Genomic DNA, 7,192 nt, shown 5'->3' with positions numbered 1-7,192 from the left:
TTACAATTTACAATTTAGGCATTTAGCAGACGCTCTTAATCCAGAGCGACTTACATTAAGCAAGAACAAAAAGCATGGGAATACATCACATATGTAAAATGCATTTATCGCGAAACATGCGTAAGCTAAGAACGTGACTAGAACATATCTATATAATGACACTATACATATAAACTATAACTAGAACATATCTATATAATGACACTATACATATAAACTATACATATATGCTATACTATGCTGTACATATGAAGTGCTATGACTACATACAATGCACTTATTGTGCTGTCTACATGACATGCTATAAGTCTGTTTCAAATGCTATATAAGTCTAAGAAGTGCTGAAAAACAAACAATAAAATCTTAAAAATGGATTCTAAAACGTACTGGGAGCCAGTGTGCATCTAAAACGGGAGTGATATGTTCATATTTCCGGCTTCCTGTTAAAAGTCGTGTGTCAGCATTCTGAACAAGTTGAAGGCGGGAGAGGGAGGCTTGGGTGATGCCGGCGTAGAGGGCATTACAATAATCAAGGCGAGTTGTAATAAAAGCGTGTATCACTCGCTCTAGGTCCTTAAAAGATAAAACTGATTTGATGTGTGATAAAAGCCTCAAATGATAAAAACTAGATCTAACCACAGCATTTCAGTCAGACAACTCAAGAAGGATGTAATATATATATTTATTGAATATAGATGAGCAATACAGTATATTTATTATGGTTTGGCGATGTATTGGATCTGCTTTTTAGGTACTTAGATCAAGCGCATCAGTCCCGACCATAGGGACTCTGAATCCCCCAAACACAGCACAAAACATCCGAATCCCCCAAAAAGCAGATCATTCAACACCAACCTTAAGCTATACATGTGTACAACAGAGCACCTGTTGTTTCCTGAAACAGGAAGACCATACCGATATCCATTCCACGCAGAGACAGAAAAAATAAAAAGTGTGGGCTTGGATCAGACATAGGTCATGCTAACATTATGTGATGACTAGGTCAATGTGTTCAACAGAGCGCCTGTTGATCCCCGAAATTCAGGGATCACCATTCTATCATAATAATTAATCTGAAATCTGAAATCAGTACCCAGTAGCCTACCACCTGGAGCTGAGAGTTAGTGAGCCTTGCAGAAAGCGCAGTAAACTATGCCGCCTGGCGCGGCGCATATAGCATGATCATAAAGCAGCAGCAGTAAACTATGCCGCCTGGCGCGGCGCATATAGCATGATCATAGAGCAGCAGCAGTAAACTATGCCGTCTGGCGCGGCGCATGTAGCATGATCATAAAGCAGCGCAGTAAACTATGCCGCCTGGCGCGGCGCATATAGCATGATCATAAAGCAGCGCAGTAAACTATGCCGCCTGGCGCGGCGCATATAGCATGATCATAGAGCAGCAGCAGTAAACTATGCCGCCTGGCGCGGCGCATATAGCATGATCATAAAGCAGCAGCAGTAAACTATGCCGCCTGGCGCATATAAGCATGATCATAGAGCAGCAGCAGTAAACTATGCCGCCTGGCACAGTGCATATAAGCATGATCATGAGCGCAGCAGTAACTATGCCGCCTGGCACAGTGCATATAAGCATGATCATAAAGCGCAGCAGTAAACTATGCCGCCTGGCACAGTGCATATAAGCATGATCATAAAGCGCAGCAGTAAACTATGCCGCCTGGCACAGTGCATATAGCATGATCATAAAGCGCAGCAGTAAACTATGCCGCCTGGCACAGTGCATATAGCATGATCATAAAGCGCAGCAGTAAACTATGGCAGAAGCAGTTTAAGAGTATTTATAATACCCTGCAGCATAGGGAGATAAATAATGAATATATGTAGCATGTGTGTAGCATTTGGAACTTTTGGTGCCGATCCTGAAGAGTGTGACGTGTAGCGATCAGGAGGCAGCCCACGGCCTTGACACAGAAGATGCAGCTTTTGCAGAACCAAGGACCGGATATGGCTTCCCGGAATCCATCATGAACAGGGGCTCATGACATTTGCGGATGGACAGCATGGCAGAAAACGAGGCATGGAAGAGAAAGGACAAAGACCAGTGTTAGTTGCTGTCACAGATATACCTTAATGAAATTAGTTGTTTTGAGTGATTTTATGGTGGGCATCCAAGCAAAGTCAGAAGTGGAAATATCATGCATAGGATTCACCACATCTTGAAATGAAATGAAATGAAATGAAATCTATATTTACCCAGGGTATCTGGGCTAAGCTCAAGAACTTGTTTCCAGCCAGGCCCTGCTCATAGAACACATTTCATCGTAGTGGTTGATGCCTTGTTCAAGGGCATTTCAGCGGTGGTAATTTTAACGTGTCGGACGGCTGATTCGAACTGGGAACCTTCCGGTATCTAGACCGCGCCGCTATCCGTTCGGCCACCGCTGCCACAACTTAGAAACCCATAGAAGGAAGTGAGACATCTGATTGTATGAGATCTATGTAAGGTAAGACTGAAACCCTTGGAGTTTGAGAACCAGTTGAAAGGTATTGAAAGAGTAATAGGATTGCCAGTAGATTACTCACTGAATGATCTGGAGTAAGCTGAACGTCAGCTATAATGCCTTTGAGATTAAAACAGTTAACTAAAGCACTACAAAATAGGATACACAGAAAGCAACTTGGAAAGATGAATAGGACCCTGCAGAGTCATAGGTTTTAAGCCGATTTGGCTGAAGCTTGCAGCTGTTTAAGAGAAGGCAGGAATAGTTTAGCATGGTTTGATTGAAAGTTACCAGGCTACTTCGAACCCATCAGCATGGCCTCTGGGCTAGAACATGAAATTAAACAGGACAAGCATCTCTACGTTGACAAACCTGGAATTAAAACAGGTCTTAGAATGAAACTATCCATAACACAGGTCCACGTTATACCACTGAGTAGCCTGTTGATAGATGGAACAGAGGAGCGTCCTTATTGATGGGTGATTGCAGATTCATTCATTATGACTGATCCGTTTCCCATTCCAGGTTTTATCCGACCAAAAGCAAGCCACCGCTGCTTATAAGGTAGCTCCAATAGCACAGAAGACTTACATCTGCCGGCAAATATTGAATTCAGCCATTTATCTGCAACCCATCTCCCTTCGTACTCTTCCCCCAACCGTAAAAGGAGCTGCGTCCATGTCAACAACTAATGCTACAGATGTTTCGGCCGAAACACTACTTAAGTGGCTGAGCGACTGCGTGTGATATGGAATTGAGAACTAAGAGAACAAATGCAGCCTAGGTGAAGATGCAGATTGATTAACTGATGACCTGCCTCATCTGAGTGGTTTCAGTAGCAGCAGCAGCAGCAGCAAATCCACAAATACCGCCAATGTGAGCCTATCCGGTAATGGCCGCAGCTGCGATGAAGACTGTATGCGGCAACCCACAGGAAGGACCTTCCCAGCACCCAAGGTTCATCCCATCAGTATGATCACCATAAAGGCCTGTCGCTCAGGAAATGGAAAACAGAAGCAGTATGAGGTCAGCGCTATGAATGAATATCATTTTAAAATGACATGGATATAGCTAAAGTTGACGTTAAAAGCAAGTTAGCTTCAGTCATAGTGTAGTATCATCTAAGCCGTAACGCTAATAGAATTAAAATCATCATCATTTAGCAGCAGTGTTAGCAACGCGGTAACACCATACCTCTTTTCCTGGGCTGAGCATAGGAGAAACACCACACCTGTTTCTGGGCTAAGCATAGCAGAAATGTTAGCAATGAGCCAATGCCTGTCTCTAAAGACGTTTATTTTAATGTTAAACACTACCCTGGCGCTCCATATGCACTTACCTGAAAAACAGAGCCAGAGAGTAAGACGGTAAGAATGGCGCAGCTCTTCTACAAATGGGTAGAAGGACCGAAGTAGGCAGAAATGCATGGACCCATGCAACAGCCCAGCTTTAGTGATCTTAAATCCCTATATGTTAGATTGTTTGTAGTAACCATACGACAAACATATTAGAGACTTTAGTCATCACTGAATAATACTTTTAAAAACAGTTGTCATGTTGCACACTTATTTGCGCCGCTGAAAGCTCGTTGAAAACAATGTATTCAAACTCTGCTTGTCCGCCTTTCAGACTGCATGAACAGCGCTCGGTTTCTAACCCCTCATCGTAACTCTTCTATTAGATGGCTCTGCTGTAACCTATGCCACCAATTTCTCCAAGCATACTTGCATAGGCGGCCCAGCGCGTTAAGTCCGGGGGTGCTTGAGGCTGAAGCACCCACTGACACAATGGACGCGTTCAGAAATAGCGCACTGTGCGATGCAAACAAAAGGACGAGTGCGCTCCCGCACTGGGGGCAGGGCAGGGGGGGGGGCACCCACTGTCGTTATAAGAACTTTAGCGCCCGCATAGGCCTATATCCCGTGCGTCCGTACCACAGACTTGTTTCTCCAATTATGAGCATGAGCATATATATATATTTTAACCATCCGTGAGCACTTCTGCATCTGATTAATTGAAAAGAAGGACCCCAACGTAACCAAGCCAAAGTGCTTTTCTGGGCATTTTTAAAATCCTCTAGCTGCAGACCACTTATATTGAACTGCGCTTTGACAACTGGTAATAGTTTGCAATAGATCTTCCTGATCATTAATCCCCTATCAATTAGCCTCCTAAAGACCTCATAATACTAATGAAAAAATATGGTTGTGATTCCTGAATGTGCAAGCATCCACCTTATGCCAAGTAAATCGTTTACTTTAAACAGCAGGATCATTTAGTTTATATAGTTAGCATGAATCATTTGGCATTATATTGATTCCTCCAGCCAAAGATATCCAGCATGGCTCTGCCCACCCTAGGCCCATGATACGGTACAATTCACACTGAAATATTCCTTGGGACCCAGCAGCCATGTGGGCCTATGCAAACTAGCAACCTCTACTCCCTCAGTTGCTCTGGTCAACTCCATTTACTTCTGACTGACGCTGCATTGGACATTTCATTCTGATCAGAAAACTTGTGTTGCCATATTGGAAGAGACAAGCAGCCAGGTCCGCGAAAACAAGCCACAAAAACAATCTTGAATCCTTATGAAAACAGTCCAAACAACGTCAATAATTTTAACATATTAAACTGAGGGTGCTTCAAAAGCACCGTGGGTTTAACAACGACGTTTACCCGGCAAGTGACTTAAATAAAACAAGCCCAAGACGCTTATAATGACCAGACGTGGCAACATGCCTGACAGACGCGATGCGGACATACTCAGAGTAATCTAGTAATAGTGGCGACTTCCGTGGCAACAATGGAATGCGGAAGTGATCATTCTATCTCAACGGGATAGTTCCAGCCATAGGAACGATGTTGGAACTGGAGATCAAAGCGTGTCGCCACTCTCCTCCTACTTTACCTCTGGACAAACTAGTCGCAGACAGTGTATACTTTTAATCCGTATTACGTCCACATAAGACTAGTAGGCCTACTACTACGCAGTCAAGACAAGAATGCGCACTAAACGTGACCGCTGTCTGAATGATTATAAAACATTGGCCTGGATTTACATGTAAAGAACGGCGGAGAAGCAGAGCAACTCGATAGCAGGTAAGGCTGCTTCCTTGACTAGTGTTGTGAGCAGGACAGACCCAACGTGACATTCATTGGCTAACAAATGCGATCTCGGTGTTTGAGGCACAATACAACGATAAAATGGCAACAGAAGAGAACATTTAAGCAGCAGCTTCAACTTGATCTAGGTTCCGTCGGTGAACAAAGCAGTGCACGTTCTTCCCACCAATTCAAACCCCCTGACTTACCAGGTTTGCGTGGAAAACCGTGAAAGCAACGTCAGCAGCAGTAGAATTGCGCGGAAGGTTTGTATACAGCGGCACGCTGATACAGTAGCAGCAAGCAAGTTGTATACTGCAGCACGCAGGTATACGGTAGCAGCAGCGAGCAAGCAAGCAGAAGGAGGAATGCAAACCTCCGGTTAAAGTAGCCGGTATGAAGATGGAGTGAGTGTGTGATTGGCTGAGTGAATCATGTGAATGGGAGCGTGATGCTGAGGCGGTACTGAGGTTCCCTGACTGAACTTGCTCTGTGCATGTCTACGACAGGCGCAAATGCTCATTTATTTGTGTATCAAGTTTAAAAGCATTAACCATTTTAACTCCTAAATCGGAGACCATGGGAACCACAAAGGGTTGAAGTGGGCCCAGGTCTAAGGGAGGAGCGTTAATGACACTTGGTCCGAACATTATTACCTCAGTTTTTCTTTCATTTATATTTAAAAAATGTAGGGCCATCCAGGCTTTAATATCTTTTAAACATTCAAAGAGAGGGGATAGGGGGCTATTGCTATTTCTATTTAGGGGCATGTATATTTGGGAGTCATCTGCTTATAGATGATAGGAGATGCCATGTTTTTTTTTAGATATAGTGGATAGAAGATATAGTGAAAACTGGATGGGGCCAATAATTGAACCTTGGTATCCCTGATACCTATACACTGTGCTCCAGGCGTGATATTAAAATAGTATAGTCTATTGTGTCAAAAGCAGCAGTTAAATCTAAGAGTAAAATAATTACAGTGTCACCATTATCTGTGGAAATTAAAAGATCACTAGAAACAAATTTCAGGAAATTTGACTGGGTGCCTGCAGCTCGCCAAGTCTGTGCAGCATTTGAGCCACGGACCACCATTTGATGACATTTAGCCTCTCAGACCCTGTAAGGGTCCATTTGGTTGACTTTCAATGGGGTATTTTGTCTAAGTTTATTGCACATTACGTTGCCACCAACATTCTAATGCTAACATGCTAACATGCTAATACTAACATGCTGATGCTAACATGCTAATGCTAACATGCTAATATGCTAATGCTAACATGCTAATGCTAACATGCTAACATGCTAATGCTAACATGCTAACATGCTAATGCTAACATGCTAATGCTAACATGCTAACATGCTAACATGCTAATGCTAACATGCTAATGCTAATATGCTAATGCTAACATGCTAACATGCTAATATGCTAATGCTAACATGCTAATGCTAACATGCTAACATGCTAATGCTAACATGCTAACATGCTAATGCTAACATGCTAATGCTAACATGCTAATGCTAACATGCTAACATGCTAACATGCTAATGCTAACATGCTAATGCTAATATGCTAATGCTAACATGCTAATATGCTAATGCTAACATGCTAATGCTAACAT

This window comes from Electrona antarctica (genome assembly GCF_951216825.1).
Source record: "Electrona antarctica genome assembly, chromosome: 16".
NCBI lineage: Eukaryota > Metazoa > Chordata > Actinopteri > Myctophiformes > Myctophidae > Electrona > Electrona antarctica.
Note: the sequence above shows the minus strand (reverse complement) of the source record.